Source organism: Odontesthes bonariensis, chromosome 8, assembly GCF_027942865.1.
Source record: "Odontesthes bonariensis isolate fOdoBon6 chromosome 8, fOdoBon6.hap1, whole genome shotgun sequence".
Classification (NCBI taxonomy): domain Eukaryota; kingdom Metazoa; phylum Chordata; class Actinopteri; order Atheriniformes; family Atherinopsidae; genus Odontesthes; species Odontesthes bonariensis.
In genome coordinates this window covers 17687072-17714463 of record NC_134513.1, presented here as the reverse complement: position 1 = coordinate 17714463, position 27392 = coordinate 17687072, and the positions used below count along the sequence as shown (strand labels likewise).

Sequence of the window (27392 nt, the reverse complement as noted above, 5' to 3'; positions counted from 1 at the left end):
AATAATAAATAATAAAGTCCAATTCAAGCCAATTGGAATTCAATGTGTTGGATGCCCATGTGTTGGATGAAAATGGAAAGGTATTAGAGTTTGAGAATTTTACGGATAAGTATAACTTAGAATGTTCTGAATCTGATTATGTCAACGCAGTGAAGAGGATATCGGAAGCATTTATAGTATTAGTCTAAAGCAATTGTCATAATACATCTAGACTTAAATAACAAAGTCTGAAAATTGAGTATGTTAGACAAAATTTTAAAAAAACCCCACATTTTTGAGAAGTTTGTAATTAATGCATTATATCCTGGTCCAGCAAGACGTACTGTATAGCTGAATAGACCGTTTTTAATCTTATTATAACAATGGCAGGTAATCACACAGACAGTGTAAAGGGATGCATGGCTAAGACTAGGCTAAACAGTCGTTTTACAGACATCTGTATATAAGAAAATCTTAATAAAGGGATGAAGAAGTTCCTGTCTGCACTCAGATGGGAGGTAAGATGACTGTGATGGGAGCAGGAGAAGACAAGCAAGGTCTGAAATGATGGCACATGTTGGTGGAAAGATTAACGAGATGACAGCAAAAATTTTGGGATGCAGATTTCATCAAAGCATCCAATACAGAATAGGGCATCTTGATGGTTGAACTATGGGATGTCTGATGCAGGCAACAATAAAGGCTCTGGAAGTAGTTGGAACCATAGGCAGATGGAAGAAATGTGAGAGAACATCAGTCACTGTTTCTAGATAAAAGAACATGAGAAGAAAGTCATCAAATGAAGAACACTCTCGTTAGTAGTTAAAGTAATGAAGAAAAATGCATGAACTTTTTTTTTTTCCTATGTAGCGAGAGACAGGAGATCCTGATGGAAATAAAGATGAACATGGAGAGGTGAGGACTTCGGTGAATTTTGGGACAAAGAAAGATGTCACAAATCATAAAGTGTGTTTGAAAGAATTTATATTGCGCTGACTAATTAAGCCCATATTTAATTATTTTTATACAGCTTCTAGTTTTGATAATCCAAATGAAAATAAGAAAGAAAGATGCCTCAGATGACCCGTTTTGAATTTTCAATGACCAAATGAAGTTTTCACAAATCATAAAAAGTGTTTTAAAGACTCTGTACCCTCTTTAGAATAATTCTATCCAGATTTGAGCATTGTAACTAATGTAGTTTCCATACTGGACCTAGTTTAGGGTGATCAGAATGCAAAAAATGCAGTAAAAGGGCCCTGTTCTGCATTTTCACAAATCAGAAAAAGGTTTCACAAATCCAAAACAAGGTATTAATGAATCTATAGCCTATTTAGAATAATTCCATCCAGATTTGAGCATTGTAACTAATGTAGTTTCCATACAGGACCTAGTTTAGGGCGATCAGAATGCAAAAAATGCAGTAAAAGGGCCCTGTTCTGCATTTTCACAAATCAGAAAAAGGTTTCACAAATCCAAAACAAGGTATTAATGAATCTATAACCTATTTAGAATAATTGCATCCAGATTTCAGCAGTCTAACTAAAGTAGTTTCCATACAGGATTTAGTTTAGGGTGATCGGAATGCAAAAAATGCAGTGAAATGGCCCTTTAAGCCCATCCGTTATTTAGTTCGCGAATCGGAAGCCAACTTCAGCGTCGTCCCTTTTTTTTTTGTTGTTGTTGTTACTCTGTAGTGAAATGTAGGCAACCAACCAAGCGGAACCGAGAACGTCGGCAAACGACTTGGGAGTTTACGCTGTATCACTGTTTAAATGTTGCAGGCACGTGTCAACCTTTTGGAGTAGAGTTTTTCAGCTCAGGATTTTTCCCTTCCGGGTGGAGTTTTGTGCAGTTAGAAAATCACTGGTGGAGAACGAGGCATCGCGTGGTAAACGAGTTTTGAGGAATTAATCAATCCAGTGATTTGGTAAGTAGAATTGAGCATCAAGCTAAACGTCTGCGTTTGAATTTTTATCGTTTGTTTCTCATGCGTTTCCTTTCACAGGTTGAACAGAAAGATAGCAGCAACCCCTTTTTAGGCGTAGGATGGGTCAGAGCTAGATGGGTCAAACAGATATTGCTTCAATATAATTAAGAAGCTACTCTGCCTGACTTCCCTTTCCTGTAGACCCATCTAGCTGTTGCGGGAGAGTTGTTGCAAGGTTTTCACGTTATAAGTCACTTGAACGTTACATATAAGTTTTACGAACTTAGGGAAATTCCAAAGTGACGTCGCCACGATGTCATATCAAACTTCGCTAGAACATGGTCGCAATATGTCCACAGCTTTATGGAGATGTTGTCACATTAAAAAAAAATATATATATATATATTCCACAATATGTTATGCAGCATTACTGGTAAAGTCACACTAACGGCGCCACAAGAAACCAGTTGTTCCAAACGAGATATTACAGTCGTAGCAGCAGTGTCACAACTGCTACAGCGCGTGAACAGAAGCAACGGAGCTTAACAACAGAGCTGTAACAACAGAGCTTTTGACTTTAATAATACACTGATAGAGCCTTGAGTCGAGGGCAGTGTTACAGTGAGTAAGACATGAACAAAGACTGTAATGTCTGATGCGTGAGCTCTACAGTTAAGGAAACATTATGCTAGTGCATGCACGTGACTAAACCGTTAGTGGGCTAGCGTGGTGACGTTAGCAATAAGTTCCATATTGTAGTTGTTTATTATCAATGAATAACTTGAAAATTGTATCTTAAGAGCTATGATATTATATTTTTTAAAACAACAAAAAATAGCAGAAAATAATACTTGCTAATATACACTCCATTTTGTTTAACTACATAGAGCGAAAATTTACTATAACAATCCTAGCCTGATAAACCAGCCTAAATGGATTGGATGTCTAATTTAGTCTGGCACCGATCAATGGATACAACGGAACATTGTTGATGAGCACAACCCGTTGTCTTTCAAACCGCGTCTGTGCCTATAGGCCAACGCTCTGACCAATCAGCGCAACTGACTGTGACGTAGTAAGCGCGACAGAAAGCTTTGGTGGGAGGGGACTCTTCCAAAACTGATGCCAAGCACAGATTCTATAGGACAGATACGCCACTCACGGTGCATTTCCGGTTTCCAACGAGGCGATTTTGGTTGCAGTTCCACCCTCTTTCCACGTGGGGCGCCCAATTTTGGAGACCAGAATGAATGGAGTCCTATGGAGCTATACGCCCTTTCGTGCCCTTATCTCAAGATATAATTTTTTCTCTAGTAATTCGAATGTTGTTTTCGAAAGAGGGTGTTTAGAAAATACCCATGGCTGAGTTTTAGATTTTTAGAGCCACTCATTTGCTTAAAAAAAGGATTTGAAGTGTATATGACGTCATACATAGCTGGTCGACCAGCTGTCATTAGCACAATGCTAGCGCGTTGTGGACAACAAGAAGCCAACCAGTAAGAAATCAAAGGGATATATGTACTCGTTCAGTTGATTTTTTACTTGAAACCCATGTTGAGCTCTCAGAAACTACATTCAAATCTGAGCGCTCTTGAGGAGACTTAGGTGAAACTGACCATTTGTAGCATCTAGCTCCATTGGGCCCCATTCATTCTGGTCTCCACCGACGCTCCCAGTGGAATTCTGGTGGAACTGCAGCCAAAAAGCCGGTACAATGGGGCTTAATAGAGAGTGGCAAGGCTGTTCGTTATAATGGCTGTGTGCCAAGGCTGAATCAAACGAGCACTGTTCCATTGCCGCCGCCATCTTTCTTGTTGTGCTTTCGCTTGTCTATGTTCGCTTCCACTGCCCAACGTCGCACTGCTCTGTCGTCACTCCCTCAGAACCCTCTGGCCCGCCCGCGTTGATTCAAAACACATCTCTGCGTTGTGATTGGTTTAGTTGCCATCTGCCAGATTCAGGGCAGTATTTTCAAAATGACAAGTGGATCGAGGCCAGACCCAACCGCAGGCAAAACATTTTGCCGTCCAGCAGTTGGCGCTGGTTTTCCAGGCTATAACAATCCTACATTTCATACTTCACTATGCAGGCACCAATTTACATCAGCAAGTGGCATAATTGTACCATTTAGTGGGATCTTTGTCTTAACTACCTATTGCCATGTTTATGCCAAAAGTGTTTAAGCAGTTTTTAAGATTTTATTTCTTAATTTTTATTGGAGTTGCACCCGCAACAAGAAGCTGAATAAACCCTGGCTCTGAACTGGTACAGTGAACCCTATTCCCAGTAAGGGGACAAGTCCTGCAAGCAGGAAGGGATGTTATTACATGTTTATCCTGTTGAATGTGTTGGATAACACATCCAAAATGCTGAAACATTTGACCACACAGCATGCAATTGCTTTGCATGAATCTAAAGTCTTGGCGACTATCGCGGGGGGAGCTTGTAGCACAGCGTCTTCCGTCTCAAAAGTCCCAGGTAACAGGGCTCTCAAGTCCCACGCATTGGGACATGTGACAGTGTTGTGGTAAATTCTATGTCTCTTGCTAACTGCTTTAGAAACCCCCACAATAGGCTTTCCAATCCACATCACTATTTTAGGGTGACACACACCCCACCACCCCCACCCCTGCCCCTCGGATTTCGTTCTAATTTTTGCATGCACACATGAGATCTCCTAAATCTACCTACATCTCCCAATCACAAGCAATAGCAATATGGCTGCCAATGCCAAAGGCATTAGAGCACACAATTAGAAATTCTTAACTTTCACTGAACCGTCCACCATTCTTCTCAAAAGAGACGCTATCTTTTGAAACGTCTTATAAGATTAACAGTCAAAGTCATTCTGGGCTGAGTGAAGCTTCAGGGGAGTCGAGCTGATGCTACACATTGACATGATTACACTATAGAGCATTAACCGTTGAGAGACGATCTTCACCTGTGAGTGTGAACTACTCTGCAACAGCACACACACACTGATACATTTCCTTGTTCCATAAAGTAATTTTGTAGACAATTTACAACCTAAATCCTGGATATCTCTTATTATATCTCAGATTATAATAAGCTTTCAGTTCAGAGGAGTTTTGAATTGAAAGCCTATTGCAAATTCATTGAATAAGGTAATGTATGCTCCTCTAAGCTTCTCACTTGAAAGTTGCCAAAGTTGCATTGATGTCTGCTACATCAATGCAATAAACAATGGGAGTTATTTAACAAAGTTGTGTCTCCTCTGTGTGCCATGTGATGGGAAAATGGCAATAGCAAAAGGCGGCATATATATATGCATTTCAGTTTTTTATTTTCAGAATTCTTTAAATACTGATGCTATTTCTCATTTAGCTAATTCACTGATGCACAAAACCCTTTTTGAAGTGTATGCAAATAGGACTTGGGGCCACTTTCTGATCAGTGTTCCAGTTTAAGTTCAGTAGCATACCTCTAGAGCAGATGTAGAGAAGTAAACACAGAGAAGACCAGAGACAATGAATTATGATTAGAATGAATTGAACTCCCAATTGGCTTGAATTGGACTATATTATCTAAGTGCCTTGAGATTGCATTTGTTGTAATTTGGCGCTATATAAATAAACTGAATTGAATTTAATTGAATGAATGCATTACACATTTCTGTTTATTTCTCTGTGTTGATCATAATATAGTTAAAGTGAAAGTAGTCATCTACAGTTTTTCCTTTTTTTTTCCAGGTGAAAGAAGTGCTTACTTGAAGTCATCGCTTGGACGATTGCTCTTCATGTACTGCGATCCTGATGTACCTACAGCCACGATGAGGTCTATCCTCCAGCACCCCAGGACAACAGTATAGGACCTGTACCAAAGTGTTTGTTCCAAAAAAACATTATAATAATCCTGAGGATACTTTGGTGACTTATTATCCAGCTCAGTGGCATCAGGGTGATGCACAATCATAACAAAATCTTCAGGGAGTCCGTTACCAACAGGAGTCACAAAACAAAAATATAGCAAGCTCTAAATTCCAGAACCCAAAAGTTGGAAAACATACTGCCAAACAGTCACTATCAAATGAGGAAGAAAGCAGAGGCTGACTGAGATTCCGTTGTACGGCACAGCAGTTTTGGAATATCTTCAAGTGACAACGCCGTCTTACAATCTGCACAGATGCTCCCTTTACCGATTCAGCGTTCTGCTTTACCTGAAAGCAACCCTTCCCCATTAATGGATACTTTACTAAAAGGAAATACTCCTGATTTTAAAAGCCGTTTCCGCACCTCAACATCTTTATCAGAAACGACAAACTCCAACATTGCACTAGATACCAGTTCTTATATTTCAAATGAAAGACACTGGAAAACTCCACAAGTAAGACGAGCATCCTGTTCTCAAAACTGTGTCCTGTCTGCAGCTCAAAGCCAAAGTACTTTGGAAGGAACTCATCGCAGCTATTCACAGGATAACGTTTCTCCTTCCTCGCTCAGTTGTCGGCCATCCACTGACAAAGTGTTTGCAGATCAAGAAGTCAAACCACGGACAAATGATCAAATATGTCATCTGATCGCAGACAAGGTCTCCAAGTACAGGTCAACTTTATCTGTGTCCGGTGCTTCTTGTGCTCTCAAAGGCACGACACAGAAGAAAGAGGAACCGAATACAATGGGGTTGGACACAGTGTCAGGTATGACAAGTTCAAATAGAACCAAAGAGAATGCCATCGAACATCTTTTAAAAAGAAAAATTTTAAAAGATCCACAGTATGAAGATATATCAGATGCCGATGACGTGTCCGAGCCGACCAAAAGACTTAAAAGCATCAGTGAGAGAGATTTGGGATGGAGGACAAACCACTCACACAAGCCCTGTGATGTTTTAAAAGGTGAACAAGAGATGGACCATCAGCCTGATGATGATGATGATGATTGGGTGGTCATACCTGTAAGAATGTTAAATATTGAATTTGAACTTGGAGAGGACCAACATGACCCAGAAAATGGTCTCCAACACAAGTGTCCCAACAAAGATAGTACAAGTTCAACACTCTGTGAACCGGCTCCAAAGCCAATTCCAGCTTCGGCATTTTCCCAGATGGAAGTCTTTGACACGCCCGTTCAACAAGAGCAAGCTTTAAAGTCTGGACAACTTTCCTTTGTGGTACCATCTTCCTGTGGGGATCATGAGCAGAGATTCCATACGCTTCAGAACAGGAAAAAGTCCTGCTCTAAGGCTGAAGACAGCTGTGAAACCGAGGACAGTTGTGATTACTCATCGGGTCCAGAATGCAACTATTTGACAGTGTCCAAGCTGTTGTTGAAGAACGTTTCAGCACCTATGCAGCCAAAGGTAGAAGACTCTGAGTTTGAAAAAGAGAATGAAAATGATGAGGCAATGAATTTGCTAAAGAGTCAAACCAGGACGAGACAAAAGTGTTCAAAAGAAGGAGTTATAATCAACCTCGATTCTGGTAATGAAAGTGACAAAAACTACCCAAGGAAAACAAGAAGAAGAAGAAAAGGTTTTGAGGTATCAAAACAAAAGATTTTAAATAACCAAAGTGCAATAATCATCCTGTCTGACTCAGATGATTAGAATAGCGAAAAGAAAAAAAAAACAAATTGATTTCAGAATCTTTGGCCTGTGGCAACGCAGACATAAGAGGAACAATGAAACTGCTAAAGAAAAGCTCCTCGAACAAAAACTGCCCTATGTGGACGCAACTAACGCACAAAAAGGTTCTAAACTTTTTAAAACAAAGTCAAAAGAAAAGATGTTCATGTTAAAAATGTGTCATACAGTTGGAGTGCAGGCTTGATTGAAGTAAAATATACCTAAGTATCAGAAGAAGTCATCTCGATCTGTCTGATTAGGTTTCAGTCATACGTTAAAAGTCAGCCTGTGTAGAGAGGAACAAAGTATGCTAATTTGAAGTAGCTATAACATGTTATTCAATTTTCATAAATAAAATCAGTTAAATAAATGTCTCTAAACATTGCTGTTATAGGCTGGCCCTTTGGTGAAGAATAAATCAACAGTGCATTGTCAGCAATTGGTGGCCTTTAACATTTTCCTTATTCTTAACGCCATGGCTTTCAGCATTTTTCATAGGGGAGGATTCTCTTCAATGATATTTAAGCATTAGACCATAAAACTGTCCCTTTGAGTGCAAATGTACATTTCTATTATCTCTGGTTTTATACTGACAGACTGTGATACACTGCTGCATCTCTTTTAATATAGATTGGAAATGGGTCCAATTTGTACCAACTGTCAAAAAAAAGTTAATGTTGTGGAATGTGTTTACTATATTTTTTTAAACCAATTTCTCCATTTTTATGCTAACTTTTGTACTTTTGTAAGTCGTATTGAGTTGGCATTTAAGTTAAGTTCTGTCTTACTTTTTGATATTGATTTGAAAATGTTTTGTTTTAACATCTATCACTTTGTATTGTGTGTGCTTGCATTTTACCCCTAGATATATATTACAACTACTATTGTACCTGACTTTTCTTTTTATATTTGGAAAAAATGGTAGCAAAACTAAATAGCCAGCAAATTTGTCCAAACTGATGACTGGTTCTGTGATTACTTATCAGAAATACAGCAGAAAGTTGTTTTAAGTGTGAACTGGTAAAAGTACATAAATGACCCATCTCTTTTCTGATGAGCAGGACTGAAAGCACAACCGAAAGAAATATTAGGCCACCAAACATGGTTTCTGTGTGAATGATAAACAGTACTGTGCTTAATAACACAAATGATAAACAAATGGCGTAAAATTGTTTTAAATTTCAACTGTGGGGAAAAAAGCTGTGGCAATTGTTCCTTCTTGTTTGCTACTATTATATAAATATACCTTTTAATAAAACTATATTTGAGATCTGTCATTTTTTTGCAGTTACACTCTTAGGTCTCAGTCTTATTTATCATTCAGTTTTACATCTTTTGTGGTTTGTGTGGTGCTTTAAAAAAAAAAAAATAATAATTATATCCTCTTGCACCCCAGTTCTAACCTGAAAACTTGGACAGAAAATTCAATGGCCACTTGACCCCCCGAGGTCGAAACCTGCCAAAGCAAATCATTCAAAACAAAGCGATGATAAAAGGATACATATGAAAATTGAAATTGAAAAATTGAAATGAAAGTTCTAGAATGCGCTGCTGAGGGTGGCAGCATGTTGGAGTAGCTCTGTACCTCACATTGAGATTTTTCTTTTTCTCTAAATTTCATTCCTGTTATTTCTTGGAAGAAATTGCATTTTTTGGACAACTGTTCCTTCCTGCCTTGGATGCTGTGCAGCTGGATTAATTTTTCCCAATACTTTTGTATATTTTACTCTTTTGTCATGATGCATCACCATAGCAACAAGGTGGTTTACAACAGGGAGCAGCTGAATAACATTGGAAAAGCAGAAATAATTCGACAACTGAAGCCAGAAATCCCACTGGAATTGAAAAGGAGGCGTCGTGGATGCAGAGCAGGAGCAAAGAGGAGAGAAAGAAAGAAGAAGTTCAAACCATCTCTGCCATCCTGCATCATGGGAAATGTAAGATCGTTAGCTAACAAGTTGGATGAACTTTTAGCCTTGATAAGGACTCAGCAAGAATATCGGGAATGTAGCATTATGTGTTTTACTGAGACATGGCTACAGGATCATATACCCGACTCCAGCGTCTCTCTGCCGGGCTTCCTGACTGTACGAGCAGATCGAGATATAAAGAGTAGCAGGAAAAGGAAAGGGGGTGGATTGGCAGTGCTTGTCAACAACAGATGGTGTCACCCAGGACATGTTACTGTGAAGAGTCGTCTCTGCAGTCCTGACATTGAACTATTGGCAGTAAGTTTTCGTCCATATTATTTGCCAAGAGAGTTCACCAGTGTTGTTTTGGTGGCTGTTTACATTCCACCCTTAGCTGTTGCCGACACTGCATGTGATGTCATCAGTTCCGTTGTTGCTAAGATACAGACTCAACACCCCAATTCTTTTGTGGCAATATCTGGTGATTTTAATCATGCCTCACTCTCTGCTACACTGCCAACTTTTCAACAGTTTGTCAGCTGCTCTACCAGAGAAAACAAGACATTGGATTTGTTTTACACAAATGTCAAGGATTCATACATTTCCAAATCAAGACCTCCCCTGGGTAAATCAGATCACAACCTTGTTTTTCTCTGTTCAGCATATAAACCCCTTGTCCAGAGACTACCTGTCACAAAAAGGACTGTTAGAAAGTGGTCAGAGGAAGCTGAAGAAGCCTTACAGGGTTGTTTTGATGCAACCGATTGGATTTCTCTTTGTAAGCCACATGGAGAGGACATTAATGCCATGACTGAGTGTGTGACTGACTATATAAACTTCTGTGTGGACAACACCATCCCCACCAGAACAGTGAGATGCTTCCCTAATAACAAACCCTGGATCACCAGTGAGCTAAAGGAACTATTGAACAAGAAAAAAAGAGCCTTTAGGGAGCGAGACAGGGAGTTACTGAGGAGTATACAGAAGCAGCTCAAAGTCAAGATCAGAGAGAGCAAGGAGGTGTATAGAAAGAAACTTGAGAGTAAACTGCAGAGGAACAATATCAGAGATGTGTGGTCAGGAATGAAGAAGATCACAGGCCTCAACAGAGGTAGGATCGGATGGATGGAAGTCTGGACAGAGCAAATGAGCTGAACACATTCTTCAACAGGTTCAGTTCAGGAACAAGCTCACCATCCTCTCCTCCTGTTCCCAGACAAAGAGACATCCCACCCTCCTCTGACCCACAGCGTTCCTGTAACATCTCCACCTCCACCTCAGTCATGGATTCTTCTGCTTCCACTAGTTTGTCTTCAACCAAATCAGAAGATGCTGCTGTCCCCTTTGCCTCCCTCTCCCACTTTTCTGTTTCTAGAAGTCAGGTGAAGAGGCAGTTGGAGAGACTGAACCGGAACAAGGCTGCAGGTCCAGATGGTGTCAGCCCCCGAGTCCTGAAGGCCTGTGCAGAGCAGCTCTGTGGGATTCTGCAACACTTTTTCAACCTTAGCTTGACCCAAGAGAAGGTACCACTGTTGTGGAAGACATCCTGTCTGGTTCCGGTACCAAAGAAAACTCACCCCTCAGACATCAATGATTACAGACCTGTTGCCCTGACATCCCACATCATGAAGGTCCTGGAGAGACTCCTGTTGACCCACCTGTGTAAGCAAACCAGCACATATCAGGACCCCCTGCAGTTTGCTTATCGCCATGGAGTTGGAGTTGAAGACGCTATCATACACCTGCTTCAACAAACCCACTGTCATCTGGACAAAGCAGGCAGCACTGTGAGGATAATGTTCTTTGATTTCTCCAGTGCATTTAACACAATCCAGCCTGATCTGCTTCGTCTGAAACTCCAGAAGACTCAGGTGGAGGCCTCAACAATCACCTGGATTAATGACTACCTGACAAACAGACCACAGTTTGTCAGACTGAAGAATTGTGTGTCTAACCAGGTGATCAGCAGCACAGGAGCACCACAGGGGACTGTACTCTCACCATTCCTTTTCACTCTGTACACTTCAGACTTCCAGTCCAAGTCAGACTCCTGTCATCAACAGAAATATTCCGATGACTCTGCAGGCGTCGGGTGTATCAGAGATGGACAAGAAGCTGAGTACAGAGAGCTGTTGGACCGCTTTGTGGCATGGTGTGGGAACAATCATCTCATCTTGAATGTTAACAAAACAAAGGAGATGATTGTAGATTTCAGGAGAAACAGGGTCAGATCAAACCCTGTTTCCATCATGGGAGAAGAAGTGGAGGTGGTTGAGGAATATAAATACCTTGGTGTTCATCTGGACAACAGACTGGACTGGAGACACAACAGTGAAGCCATCTACAAGAAAGGACAGAGCAGACTGTACTTCTTGAGGAAGCTAAGGTCCTTCAAGGTTTGCAACAAGATGTTGCAGATCTTCTACAAGTCTGTTGTTGAGAGCGTCATTTCCTCTTGCGTCATCTGTTGGGGCAGCAGCATCAGAACCAGGGACCTAAAAAGACTCAACAACCTGATAAGGAAGGCTGGTTCTGTTCTGGGGACGACTGTGGAACCTCTGGAGACAATAATGCAAAGAAGGATTTTGCATAAAATCAAGAGAATTATGGACAACCCTGAACATCCTCTCAATGAGACTGTTATCAGAAAACAGAGTCTCTTCAGTCAAAGGCTTCTTCAGTTTGGATGCAAAACGGACCGCTACAGGAAATCTTTCCTGCCCACAGCCATCAGCATCTATAATAACTCTTTAATTTAATTGAGCTACATCAACATTTAATTTCCCTCTGGGATAAATAAAGTATTTTTGAATTGAATTTGAATTTTGAATGAAAAAATGTCACATAGAGTAGGACACAGGATAAGCATTTATCACGTGGTAGCTTTGTTGAAATCCCTGGATTGGGTCTGAACTTCTGCTCTGATATTTAGAAGTTATCTCTGCAGTAATATTGCCCTCTTGTGGTGGAAGTTGTCAACATCGGATAAATGAGCCTTGCTTGCACAAAGAGCAGGAGATGCTTAGGAGACATCTTAAGCAAATCCTTCATCATTTTGCATGACAAGTCATACAGCCTGACAGGTGAAAAAGCATCAATGTTATCTGAAATAAGACGCGCAGAAACACAAAGCAACAGATTAAATAACATATGTAAAAATGATCATTTTTAAAAATGTATTTCAAATGATTAAATCAGAATCAGAATCAGAATTACTTTATTAATCCCTTGCGGGAAATTCCTTTTCTGCAGTGCACTCGTTTACAGAAAAAAAGATTAAGTCAGGAAATACAATAGAGCAAAATAAATAGAATACAATAAGACAAGATAAGATAAACGAAAGATAAAGCAAAATTGCAACCCCATACAGTAAAATACAATTACACCCCTCCCATATAAACAGTGTAAAAATAAGATATAAGAATAAGATAAGGAAAATCTCAGTACAAAATCACAGTATAACACAAAAAGGGATAGTTTGCCTCTTTTGACATGAAGCTGTATGACATCCCATATTAGCAATATCATTTATGAACATTTTCTTACCCCCTGCTGCGTCCTTTGAGCCGAGTTCCAGCCTCGTTTTGGCGTTGACGAAGGTAGTCCGGCTAGTTGGCTAGGGTCCCGAAAATAAAGCGTCTTGCTTCTCAAAACAATATGCGTTCAAAAGAGTAATACATTTGCATCACAAAATCGTCCCTCCAGAAAAAGTCAGACCTCACATTCGCTTGGCGCTATTTCTCTCTCCCTTCGTATCACTACGGGCTGTGTAAACTGTGCAGACCAAAGTGCAGACCGAGCAGTCCCCTGCTTCCGAGCAGTAAACACCGTAACAGGTGCGGCTATCGCTAGGTGGCTGAACGCATTGAAATGAATTTTTCATGTTTAGATATAAATTCAGTTTATTAACCTCTTTAGTACGGAAGCCCAGAGCGGCCGTGGGACGTATAAACTTTTTTTGATGGTTTTCTCGAGATAACGAGTTAATTTACCGATGGTTTTCGAGGCCAATTTTTCTCCCCAGTTCACCCCTGTTTACATGTGTTTGCAATTTGTTTGTCTTGTAGAGATAACTTTCATATCAGCCCGCGTCATTTAAGGAGACGGCTGGCTCGACTGCAGCTCAATAGGCGTTTACACCTAAGTGATCCTGCTGATATAGTTAACTTCATCAGTGACCAGCTGAGGGGACCAGGCCGTCTCCATGGTTACCGAATAATGCACGAGAGGTGCCGTTATCGTTTTCTCGAGATAACGAGATAAATAACTCGTTATCTCGAGAAAACGAAATGCCTGTCACACCAGCGGGATTTGCTTTGTGCATTTTCACAAGAAGAATTGTTACACAAACGCTCCACATTCCATGTTTGATTCATAGGCTACTTTATTCAGTTTTCAATGAAAGGGGGGTAAAAATGGGTACACCTTTGCCAGAAATACATATAAAACACATATAAACAGGGGCGGACTGGGGAGGAAAAGTGGCCTCGAAAACCATCGGTACATTAACTCGTTATCTCGAGAAAACCATCAGAAAAAAGTTTATACGTACCACGTATGCTCTGGGCTTCCGTACTTTAGGGATCGAAATAAGTATGCTTAATGTCCTTGAAACTCTTTAAAATGGTGTGTAATACCTGCCTATGATAAAAAATGGTGCTGATCATGATGAAAATGCTGTGTGTGAACTGCTGATTGTCAGATTAATAAACCCTATAAGCTCAAATGAACAGCTGGATGTATCCAGTGACAGCTGTGAGAGTGCAGTTTATAACTAGGGAAAGACAATATGATGTTGTGAAAAGACCACTGACAGGAAGAAAAGACTTTAGTTGGACTGTTATGGTCTAACTATCCATAATGATGACCTCTTGCTTTAGCAAACGATTTGGGATCACCCATTTTGATGAAATACCCCCAGAGTTTTTGTAAAGTGTATGGAAATGAATGTGAAAGTGAATGGAAAAGCCCAGCGCTGCTATACTTCACATTTGACCACCAATAAATACTTTATTTAACTTAAGATTTCTCCAGCTTGTTCTTGGGCTTCCAATGAAAGAATCGGGCTAACATAACCGACAAGTGTGAGGAAAGAATCTTCACACATGTATGAGGGGTTGAGCAAAGGTAACATCTATCAGACAATTAGGACAACTCAAAATCTTCATTAAGTCCTTCAGGGAGGTGCAGCGACCTCATATTGGCCGACATTTTGTGAGAGAATAGTCAAATCAGTCTAATGAAGCTGAGGGACTGGACTCAATCCAATGTTTGTTAGCATACACCACCCAAAATGCAGTGGAGGCCGACCAGAGCACAACACGAGAAAGCCTGGGATATGGCCACGAACAGCATGTTAGAGAAGAGAAGATCCAAGGAGACACAGTGCAACAAGAGTGGAGAATACAAGTGCTCCTAATGGAGGTTGAAAGGCTTCAACTGTTAGACTGCCTAAATCGAGGACGAGTTCTTTGTGACTTTGAACAAAGGACCCCAGCTGGGATGCAATAAGATAGTGATAGAACAGGAGGGGTAGAAGCAGAGAGGGATGTACTTGGGAAGCCAAGAGATTACAAATCTCCAGAGGCATAGTGGGATCATTATCAAGACATCAAAAAAGAAGGGATCCTACTTGACAACCCTAATAAAGCAAGCACCTCAACCTCCACATAAGACAACTAAAAGAACTGCGGATTATCTAAAGGGATTAAGATAAACCCTATTCCTTTTTGATAGGTCACCCTTATTTACTTGCACCACACTCAACTCTATCTATGATTCAAGAAGTAAACAAGAGTTACAGTGAGTAGCATTTAGGGGGATCTATTGGCAGAAATGCAATGCAATGTATGTTTTCATTCATGCTGGATAATATAAATGTAAAGATAGCCATGTTTTTGTTATCTTAGAATGAACCCTTTAGATAAACAGTCAAAATGCGTCGTCCATGTTACAACCAGAAGACCAAAATAGACAAACCAAACATTGGTACAGAAACACCCTTCAGTGTTTTTCATAGTAGCCATCATGGTTTCTCCTCCATTTTTGGAAGAGAAAGGTGCTTTTCAGGTAAATCCAATACACAGCTTCACCACTAGGTGTCACTAAACCAGACATACTTCACATTTCTCATTAATTGTGACTGACAATATTGTAATTACATTTTGTAATTCAGTTTTCTGTTAATCCAAAATTTTATGAAGGTATTACACTTAAAATCTAAAAAAATTAAGTGAAATAATTTTTTTGAATACATTATTTCATCTAAATAGATTATACATTTTGCGAATATGACATACATTTCATTGTATATGTAAAATCTACAACATGTGGGGTGCTGTGAAATATGCAGTATATGGATGTTGACATTCAAACTGATAAGTTACATTGTCGTAAAATGATTCAAGGTATGACAAAGTCCAGCAGATGAGCAAACACTTTCCAATCAATAGCAGAGCAGTAGAATGTCTGGTCGTCTCTGAGCCTTTCAGCTCGTGTCTCGCACAGCGCATTCAGCTATAAAGATAAATTCTATGGAGGCAGGACTGTACATCAACACATCTGTGCTAGATCTCAACATTTTACATTTTTCAACATTTTACAGCTGCAGATTCTGCATGAGGATAAGCAGTTTGACAAGCATTGGAGTGCGACTGTGTTAGGATGAGCTTCCACCAGTCAGCACTTGTAACAACCTAATAAACATGGATGTCTTTGTTTGCCCTGAGGGAATCTGTGTGGTGCAATATATTGGAATCAAGTTTGTCTCAATATAATCAAACAAAACTTCCAAATCGTGAAACAAAAAAGGGAATTTCAGAAGGAACAAAACAAAAAGTTGTTTGAGTAATTGTGTAAATTCAGTTTAAAGTTCTTTCTGCTTTTTTCTCTCTGCTATTACTGGTAAGACTTTTATCCTGAATGTCAGCTTTGCAGTTACGCTGCTAGCTCTCTTATTTGAACTGCTCGTCTTTTTATTTGCAGTATTGCTGTCACACCGCGGTGAGGTTAAGTTGGGTTTTTGTCTCGTTTCATGTATTGTTTCGTCATTTCCTGTTTTATTTTGAAAGATTAACTTCCCTCTCGTTCCAGGTCACTTGCCCTTCCTCTCGTGCTCCAGTCTGATTGTGGTATGAATGATTCCACCTGTTTCCCATTACCCCGGTGTGCTTAAGAGTCTGCGTCTCGAATAGGCTGATAGACTGGCATAGGCTCTTTCGGTTTGATCCGAAGCGAGCCGAACGCTTTCGAGGCTAGGAGGGAGATAGAGAGCACGGACCGGTGTTTTTGGCTTTTGAGTTGGTTGATTTCAGTGCGAGCAGTGGTAACACCAAATTAGGCTAAACTACGGTATTTCGTAGTGGCCTGATGCGGTCGTGGTCTGGGGAGGACAGTATGGTGTTCTCTGACAGTATGGAAAGTGCAGGAGAAGAATATTCTCTTGTGGATCATAGGAAGAGAAAGACACGAGAAAGACACAGCAAATCGAGCACGGGGAGTGATGGGGAGTCTCAGCGGCTTAAAACGAGGAAGAGTGAATTCGCTATTATTGTGAAATTGAAAGGTAGCTCTAACGCCAAGACTTTGAACACATTACAACTGGTTGAATGCTTGGCGAAAGAAATAGGAAACTTTATTCATGCGAAAACTCTGGCTAATGGCAGGATCCTAGTGGTGTGTCAGTCCAAAATGCAACAAGATCGGGCTCTTGCCGTAACTTCTCTAAAAAAATGCGATGTGGAGGTTTACGTACCAGGGACAGGCTCAAGGGCTAAAGATGTAATCTATGGAGTGCCCATCGAAATATCTGATGGAGACATTTTGACCAATGCGAAAGGGGCAAAAGTTTGTGAAGTCAAGCGCTTCCAAATAAATAAGAACAATGAGAAAGTACCCAGTCAAACAGTATTGTTGACATTTGACTCTGAGGCTATTCCGAGGCGCATTGGGCTGGGATATTTGAGTTTCCAGGTGAAACCTTACGTTAGACCTCCTCTGCGGTGTTTCAATTGCCAGAGGTATGGGCATGTTGCGGCTGTATGTAGAGGGAAAAGAAAGTGCGGTAAGTGTGGGGAGGACCACGACTACGAGGAATGCAAGGCGGCCCTTTGCTGCCCAAATTGCGGGGAAAATCATAGTGCGGCGTACAAGGGGTGTCGATCATATGCGAGTGCTTTGGAAGTCCAGAAAGTTAGAACAAACGAAAATGTGTCTTATGCTGAAGCGTTGAGAAGAGTGAAAAATGTTGGTACCTCCCAGCAGTTGCTGGCCCCTAGAGCGCAAGCTATTTCCCCTCCAAGCGACAGCTTCATTATCAAGAAGGTGGATTTTTTGGCATTTATATCTGATGTGATTTCAGGATCAAAATTCTCCAAAGTATCCAATAGATCTGACGTAATAAAGCTTGTATCTACGGCGGCAGGAAAATACTTACAAGTAAATGTGTCTCCCGAATCTCTGTTCAATTTTCTTAAAGATCGAGAGGGTGGTGCTAAGGGCTCTCAGAATAGTGAAGGGGGAGGGGAGGGGTAGATGGCCTTTAACCTTCTGCAGTGGAATGCTCGCAGTTTGATTGGGAATGGTCAGGAATTTAAAAGATTTGTTACCTCCAGTGAAATAAGTTGTCATGTTATTTGTGTCCAGGAGACTTGGCTAAAGCCTGCATTAGACTTTGTCATACCTGGGTATAAGTCTGTTCGCAAAGATAGAAGTGATAGGGCAGGGGGGGGGTGTGCTACATTTATTAAGGCTGGTGTCGAGTACAGGGTTGTACCAGTAGAGTCGTCCCTAGAACTAATAGTGATAGAAATTTGGAGCACCACTGGAAGGTTTACCCTGCTTAATTTTTATAACCCGTGTCTACGCTTGAGTGCAGCCGAGCTTGAAGGTATAATGAGTCAGGTACGCCTCCCAGTTGTTTGGACAGGGGATTTATTTTTTTTTTTTTTAAACTCTCTTTATTGAATTTTCTCTTTTTGAACACACAACAGAACAGTCATACAGACACCATACACATTTACACATACACATTTACATATAAAAGTAATTTAAGTAATATTGGCTTACACATCACATCAAATTAGAAATAAGATTATACATATTTATATATATCCAATCATATATACACAAAACAAAATAATAATAATAATAATAATAATAATAATAATAGCAATAGTAATAAAGAAATCTGATGAAAGAAAATAATTAAATAAATTAACATAACATAAATAAAAAAATAAATAAAAATTCTTTCCTTCTATTGGGGTTTAAGAGCACATCAAAAGCTTGCTGTCAGACTATGTGTTGTGGTTAAAATAGTCAATAAATGGCTGCCAAATTCTGTAGAACTTTCTTTCCTGATTTTTCAGTGAGAATCTGATTTTCTCCAGCTCTAAATGTCTCATAACATCTGTCATAAGATTTGAATAAGTTGGGGGTGTCTTATATTTCCAGTTGAGTAGTATCAGTCTTCGTGCAAGTAAACTGACAAAAGAAACCATACTATGTTCTATACTGTTTTTCGCCATACTTGAATCAATAATTCCTAGAACCGCCACTAAAGGATCTTTATTAATAGGTCTACGTAATATATTTGATAGCATCTGAAAAATATTGTCCCAGTAATTTGACAGCTTTTGGCAGCTCCAGAACATATGACCCAGTGTTGCAGGTCCAAGTCCACATCTGTCACATGAAGGATCTACTGAGGGAAATATTTTATGAAGTTTTTGTTTTGACCAGTGTAAACGGTGCATAATTTTAAATTGCAGGAGACCATGTCTTGCACATATTGAAGAACTATGAGTTTGTGCTAGGGCTGACTGCCATTGTTCTTCCGTGATCCCCTTCCCAAGGTCATCCTGCCAAGCTATCTTCAGATGATCCATAGTAGGTTTACCTGCCAGGTTTGACAAACTTTCGTATATATTGGATATCCCTCTCTTTTTAACAGGGTCTTGCATAAGTATCAAGTCCATTGAGGATTGGTTGGGAGAATTTGGATGTGATGGATTATTCTGAATAACAAAACTCCTTAGTTGTAGATATTTATAAAACTGTGATTTTTGAATATTGTATTTTTTCTGTAACTGTTCAAATGTTGGAAAAACTTGATCTATGAATATGTCCAGGAAGGAATGAATTCCTTTTTCGAACCAATCTTTAAATACCATGTTAGTAAATGAAGGTGCGAAGGCGTGGTTCTCTATGAGAGGGCTATGAAGCGAACAAGACTGCCAACCATAAAATTTTCGAATTTGAGACCAAATCTTGAGTGAATGGGAGACAACTGGATTAGTTAATGAGTCAGGGTTCACAGTGGGCAGAGCTGAAAGCAACATGGCTGGAAGAGACGAGGGTTGACAACAGGCATTTTCTATACTAAACCATAGTGGAGGCTTTTTTTGTAGCCAATAGGTCATCATTTTAATGTTACTTGCCCAATAATATAATTTAAAGTTTGGTAACCCCATACCTCCTACTGATTTTGGTCTCTGTAGGAAGACCATCCTCAACCTAGGTTTTTTCCCATTCCAAATGAATTCTGGACAGGGGATTTTAATGCACATAATGTTCTATCGGGAAGCAGAAGGACTGACGGTAATGGAGAAGTTGTTGAGGATATTATGCATGATTTTAACTTGGTATGTCTTAATGATGGGCGTCCTACTAGAGTGCAACTGGGCTCCCTAGTCCCTTCATGTTTGGATTTAATGTTAGTCTCCGGTGAGTTGGCAGGTAAGAGCCAATGGACAGTGCTTGACCCTTTTAACTTAGGCAGCGACCACTTTCCAACTTTAGGATCTTTTGGGCTGAGGGTACCGGTGGAGATGAATAAGATAGAAGGAAGATTTAATTTTATAAAAGCAGATTGGGGAAAGTTTGAAACCTTTTGTGATGATCTCTTGTCAGGCATTCCAGATAACTCTGTAGAGGAGTGGAATAATGGTCTTTCAAGTATAATCTCAGCAGCAGCAGCGGCAGCTATTCCTAGGAAGGGCACAGGCCAACAGAAGAGAGTGGTTCCCTGGTGGAATAAAGAGTGTGATGAGGCAATTAAGAATAGAAATAAAGCCTTTAGAGTGTTGAGGCGATTTCCCACTGTTGATAACCTTGTACATTATAAATTCTGTAGGGCGCTGGCCAGGAAAGTAGTGAAATCTGCTAAGAAAAGTAGTTGGAGAGAGTACTGTTCCTCACTGTCAGGGGACACTCCAGTTTCTCAAATGTGGTCCACTGTAAGGAGGATGAACGGTGTAGGTAGGAAGGCGACTGTCCCTGTACTTGTAGATGATGCTAAGGTAGCAGTGACCCCTGCAGAGAAGGCCAATCTTTTAGTGGAGACATTTAGAAAGGTGCACAGTTTGGACAATTTGGATGAAGAAAGCAGGGACATGAGGGATCAGCTTGTGAGTCAGTCTGTGTTTCCCCAAGATTCAGTATGTGATGATGTTAACGTTAATGTTTTCTTTTCTATAGATGAATTAAAGCGAGCCATAGCTGCAGGTAGGAAGACAGCTCCTGGGATGGATAACATGCATTATGAAATGTTCAACCATGTCTCAGACATCATTTTGGATGAACTGCTTAGCCTCATGAATGAAAGCTGGAGGCAAGGTAAGCTGCCAAAGGCGTGGAAGCATGCAGTTGTTATCCCTGTGTTGAAGCCTGGGAAAGACCCTAGCTCCCCCTCTTCATATAGGCCCATAGCCCTTACTTCTGTTGTGTGCAAGTTAATGGAGCGAATGGTGACTGATAGATTGGTCCATTTTTTGGAAATAAAGGGAGCATTGGTAGATTACCAGAGTGGGTTTAGGAAGGGAAGGAGTACTATGGACAATGTGATTGCTCTTGACTATGAAATAAGGAGAGCTTTTGTTAACAAGGAATCACTCATTGCTGTGTTTTTAGACATAGAGAAGGCCTATGATATGATATGGAGGGAAGGCCTCCTTTTAAAACTCTTGAGACATGGTGTTAGCGGACGAATTTTTAGTTGGATTAAGAACTTCCTAGAAGGTCGTACTATTCAGGTTAAAGTAGAGCAAGCCTTCTCTGACGTAGCGTACATAGATAATGGCACTCCGCAGGGAAGCGTAATCAGCCCGATTCTCTTCAACGTTATGATCAATGACATGTTTTTAGACCTATCTCAAGGGACCGGGAAGTCCTTGTACGCAGATGATGGGGCCCTTTGGGTCAAGGGCAGGAATATCCCTTTTATCTCAAATAAGTTGCAACACGAGTTGAATATTGTAGAAAATTGGGCTAGGAAATGGGGTTTTAAGATATCTGTGGTTAAGTCTAAATTTGTGGTTTTTAGTCGAAAAAGGAAAATATGTGATGTGTCTTTGTCTCTTTATGGCTCCCCCATAGAGAAGGTGGAATCTTTCAAATACCTAGGTATGTGGCTCGATAGCAAACTTAATTGGAACAACCATATTTCCAATATAATTGCTAAATCTGGCAAGGTGTTAAATGTTTTGAGATGTTTGACTGGGTTTTCTTGGGGGGCGGATAAGGGCACCCTGTTAACCGTATACCAAGCTATGATAAGGTCTATTTTTGATTATGGGTGTCAGGTATATGGGGCAGCTGCACCTTCTTGTTTAAAAAAGATTGATATTATGCAGTCAAAGGCCCTTAGGGTCTGCCTTGGTGCGTTCTCCTCCACATCTACCTCTGCGCTCCTTGTCGAAACGGGAGAGAAGCCTCTAACGCTAAGGAGAATCCAACTCTACTGGAATAGACTTAGAGAAAGATTGTCTACCTGCCCTACTAGTCATATCTTCACGGACTGCTATGAATTTGGCCCCGAGCAGGCAAGAAATCAGCCTTTCTTAAAACAGTGCATGGAATGGGCCAAGGAATTTAAGTTAGTTGACTTGGTTCCAGTTCAGAGTTCATATTGGGGACCTGTCCCTACTTGGCTCCTCCCCTCTGTACAAGTCGATCTTGGGTTGCACAAAGATAAACACGATGAAGAAGTAGAATTCTCTAGGGATTCTGCTGTGGAATACATCCATCTTAACTGGAACTCTTCTTTAAAAATATTCACAGATGGATCTAAAGACCCTGATTCCGGTAGAGTAAGTTGCGCTTTTTGTATCCCAGTGCTCAATATTAAAAAAGGGTACAGGATAAGTGACAATATGTCTGTATTTACTGCAGAGGCGATGGGCATTTTAAAAGCCCTGCAATGGGTGGTAGAGGCGCAAACTAAACTCGTGTTGATCTGCTCCGACTCCCTGTCAGTCCTTCGCTGTCTTCAAGTTTATTCTTCTAATGCTCGTCCTGATTTAATCTCTGATATTCTTCTACTGTTGAATGACCTTTACAAGAGAAGCTGTTACATCTCATTTCTGTGGGTCCCAGCTCACATGGGTATTGAGGGAAACGAGCTAGTCGACCAATGTGCCAAAGAAAGTTTAGAGAGCAATGCAGTTAGTTTGCCAGTCAGGCCTGGTCGAACAGAACTGAGGAGTAAGCTTATGAAGGAAGTGTTCCAGTCATGGCAACTCCAGTGGGACAGAGATGTAAAGGGAAGACATCTGTATGCAATTCAGCCGTCTATAAACACTCCGTGTACTGTACCTGGAGTTAGGTCTCAGCAGGTAGTGCTAACATGTCTCAGATTAGGGCATTGCGCCCTGAATTCTAATTTACACTTGATTCATAAACACAGATGGACTCTGTGACGTGTGCAGAGTACCCGAGACAGTTTCCCATGTATTAGTAGTGTGTGTGAATTATAGAATGTTTAGGCGTATACTTTTTACTGAATTGTTCGATCTTGGTGTTGCCACTGTCATCCCCGTTCTGTTGCAACTGAAGGACTATAAAGTTACCTCCAGTTTAGTGAAGTTCTTAAAATCCTCTGGCCTCTATGCCAGAATTTAAGACTGACGCATCAGTAGTGATCCTGATCATCCTGTAGGTGGCGGTAATACGCCAGTTGGCGTCTAACCCGCCAGTCAAATTCAAAAGAAGAAAGAAGAAGAAGAGTCTGCGTCTCCCCCTGTCTTGTGCCATTGTGTTGTATCTGTCCCTGTGAAGTGCATCATTCTCGCGTTATTGCCAAGCCCGTTTACTAAGCCTGTTTCCAAGTGGCCAAGTGGTATTTATCCTCGTAAGAGTGTTTTTGTTTTTCATAGTGAGTTTTTGTAAATTAGAACCTGTAAGAGCTACAGTGTTAGTCTTGTTTATAGCCTTCTTGTTTTCCCTCCCTGGTGGAGTGTTTTTTTTGTTTGTAAATCTTATCCTAGTGTATTTCCTCCGATTTTCAGGAGAGGCTTTTTGTTTTTTCCTCCGCAGTAGGAGTGATATTTAGTTAACGTTAAAGTGTCATGGTTTTTTGTTTTTTCCTCCGTTATAGGAGTGATTTTGTGTTTGATCAATTTTATAGATATACTTTTCCATTTTGGAAAAAGTACATTATCAGATTAATATTTCATAGCCCGTTTAGCTTCTCTAACGAGGAACTTGTTGATCTGCTGCCCTCCGAATAAAAGTATTGGAATTACATCTCCTGCATCTGCGTCCTCCATTCTCTAAGTGTGACAATTGCCTTATTTACCAATGAGCTTTGGAACGATGGCTCAGTGCCCTCGACATTGTGGACATTAGTCGGGATTTACAGTCTAAATCAAATGATAGAATGGAAGAAAGCATGGGAGAGCGGGAATAAACTGGTGAGGACAGTTTATTTTTTATTTTTATTTTTTTAAATATTCAGTCCATTTTTATTAGCTGTTCCAGTAATTTAGGTGTCTAAGTAATATATATTGCAGTCAATACCAAACATTACTGAGTCTGCAGAACTAAACAAACCCTAAATAATCTATTATCACACCTCCTTTTTCAGTTGCATGATTTGGCACTAGATCCAAAATGTGAGGACATAAAACAATTTGTCACAAAGAGCTCATATTACTGACTTTTATAAAAAGGTGACATATTTGGTACCATGTTGGGGGGAACAAATTATTTCTGTCCTGCTATAAGCTAGCTTCTATCTTTTTATATCATCAAAAATTACAAGTACACACAATGTGTTGGAAAACAGTGTTTGCTGGCTGAGATATTTGTCAGGCTAAAGTGAACATGACAAAAGATGGAAAAAGACTGATTCTCTTTGCGATTAAAACAACAACAAAACCTGTCAGAAGAACCCAAACACGAGTAGGTTTATTTGTAGTTTATTTGATTTTTTTTGTTTGTTTTTACAGGAACTGTAAAATAAAAATGACAAACTTGACATGATTACGTGAGTCGTTTTACCGAGAGGTTCTGATAATCAGAACCTTAGTTCTGTTTATCAGTATTCAGTTATGTCTTGTTAGTCCTTGTTCATTCACCATGACATTGACCTTTAAGAAAGAACGCAGCCAATACATTTAATGTGCTTTCTTGTCAACTTAGTTTGATTTACAAATACGAATCTTATGTAACCCTGACTGATGCTATAGTTCCATGTTTGTTAAACAGACATGTTCGAAAACATATTCTGTGATTGGGGAAATTGTGTTTTTCTGTTTCAGAATGGTGAAATGATTGAACAATCATCTCCACCATCCATCCATCCATTTTCTGTAACTGCTTTATCCAATTTAGGATCATGTTGGCGCTGGAATCTAACCCAGCTGCCATTGGGAAAGAGACAGGAAACTCCCTGGATACAGTCCAGTCATCTTTGAGGAAGAAATGCGGTCAGACAAAAATCTTGAATGATTGGGATTGGAGTTCACTTAAAACCTTTGGTCAAATCAAAGGAAATCACCGGCGAAACTCATTACAATATTTAATGGTAAGAGGGTTTGCGAAAGCGCAGTGTAAAGAGGAATCAAGGAATTGGGACTTATCCATCGAACCCGTCAAACCAAGTGCCTCCCAACCCTGTGGGGCAGCAGTATGATCTGGGGTGGCTTCAGTTGGTCAGGTGGAGGTTTAGCAACATATGATAAAAGAACGAGGTCAGCTGACAACTAAATATGTAATGACCAGGTTTTTCTGTCAATCTTTTTTTCTTCCTTCATGGTATGGAAATGTTCCAAGATGGCAATACAAGGTTTCATTTGGATTTAAAAAAAAAAAAGTGTTTCAGAGTCCAGACCTTAACCCCACTGAGAGTCTTTGTGATGTGTTCGTAAGACTTTCCCATCATCTTACAAGATCTTGGTGAAAAATTGATTCAACCCTGGACATTACATTGCATAACATCATCCAAACAATGATATGGCAAATGCATGCCTTAATCAAAGATGGTCCAAAGTTTGTTTTTATTTTCTGTTTTTCAATGTTTTACTGTCAGCATTCCTACTTAAAAGACATCCTGGGATTGAGGATATGATGTGGTCGTGTTTTGGGTGTTAATTTGTCCCATTCTCACATTTTAAAGTAATTTAAAAGGGTAGAGCTGAATAGGGTCGTTGTTGATTTTGAATAAAATGTATTTTTTTTTTTTTATTGCAAAAATTCTGTTCTATTCTATTGCAAAAATAACACGTGAGGTAGTCAGGTGTGCTGGCAGGCACTAATACTCTGCTAGTATTTTAAAGTGGATGACAAAAACATTGCGATTGCAAACTGTGAGAGATGCAAACTTGGGATTTCAAGAGGTGGCAAGGACATCGCTAACAACCTTGATGAGAACAGGAACAGGCTGTAGTCTTGCTAGACTACAACTTAAGATGGAGAAGTTTGAAGCCAAGTGGAAACCTGTAGCTGGATTCTGTCAGGTGTGGGTGAGGATGGAGGACACGGATGCGGACTTTAAAAAAAATAAAGGTTGATTTATTAACAAAAAACAAAGTGCAAACAAAAGGCGCGGCAAAGCCGGATTCAAAAAACGTAACTATGAAGAACAAACAAAAACTCTTGGCATAGCAATAAATAAATACTTATCTTGGGAAGGGACGAGGAATATGGAACAAACAGGGTTTCTAGGCATGGAGCGCAAACAAGGTAGGCATGAATGGCAACATGACAAACAAAGATCCGGCAAACTAAGAGGGGAGACTGGAAACTAAATAGGGAGTGAGAGTGATTGTAGAGTGAGTGCAGCTGAGGGAAAAAACACAGGTGAAGTGAATGAAACTAATGAACTGAGTGCAGGAAAACTAAAACATGACTAAAAACTAAACATGGACTGAAAACAAAAACATAACCTAAAACATGAAACTAAAAACGAGAGTCCATGGGCGTGACAGATTCATATTGAAACCCTGACACCTCTACTTATGTTCTTTGTTTTTGTTATCTATTTATTTATTTGTTATTTTTTTTATTTTTGAGTTTAGTTGGTGTTATGTATCTTTATTACCTTAGTTTTTAGTTTTCCGATGTTCACTGTTGTTCCTTACACCGAAATTAATGCGGATTTACATGGTTATAGATGTTGTTAAAGATAACCATAATCTCTGAGTGAGGTTAATGGATATTTGTGAGAAATATATTCTTGTTTACTTTTGCCTATATCGAGGACTTGTGTTAGTCGGAATAGACAGCCGGTATATTTACGGTAGGTTAAAATGTTTAAAATGGTCTGTGTAAATATGATCGTAATAAGATGTAAAATGTGAAACGGGACAAAGAGTGAATTGTGTATATGTTTGTATAAAATGGTTAATGGAAAATAAAAAAAGTTCGAGAGAACAGGAACAGGCTCACACCTAACAAGGTAGAGATGTTGGTTTTCATCAAGAAAAACGTACATTTCCTTCTGTGAAGCCAGAGGAGGAGAGTAAGAATTAGGAGTGCAGTTCCAAAAAGCACATTACTGCCCTTACTTTATAACACTGTGGCACTTTGATTTGCTTATTTGTTTACATGCCTGCCAGGTATTTCAAGTTAAGCTGCTGCTCGTTTTTATATTAGACATTGTTGCACTAAACTCCAATGTGGAGAATTTGTTTATTACTTGATTACTTTTTTTGTTCAAGCTACCTCACAGAAGTGCTCTGTTTATTCGTGTTCAATCATAAAATAAGTGA

The 27392-nt window shown here is 39.9% G+C and overlaps 1 long non-coding RNA gene across 1 annotated transcript; it reads left to right on the top strand.

The window, feature by feature from the left end:
- Positions 1-1615: 1615 nt before the first annotated feature.
- On the top strand, positions 1616-8753 carry LOC142385822 (uncharacterized). The gene is made up of 2 exons (XR_012770233.1): positions 1616-1909; positions 5620-8753. It is a non-coding gene; the product is annotated as an uncharacterized LOC142385822 (long non-coding RNA).
- Positions 8754-27392: the final 18639 nt, after the last annotated feature.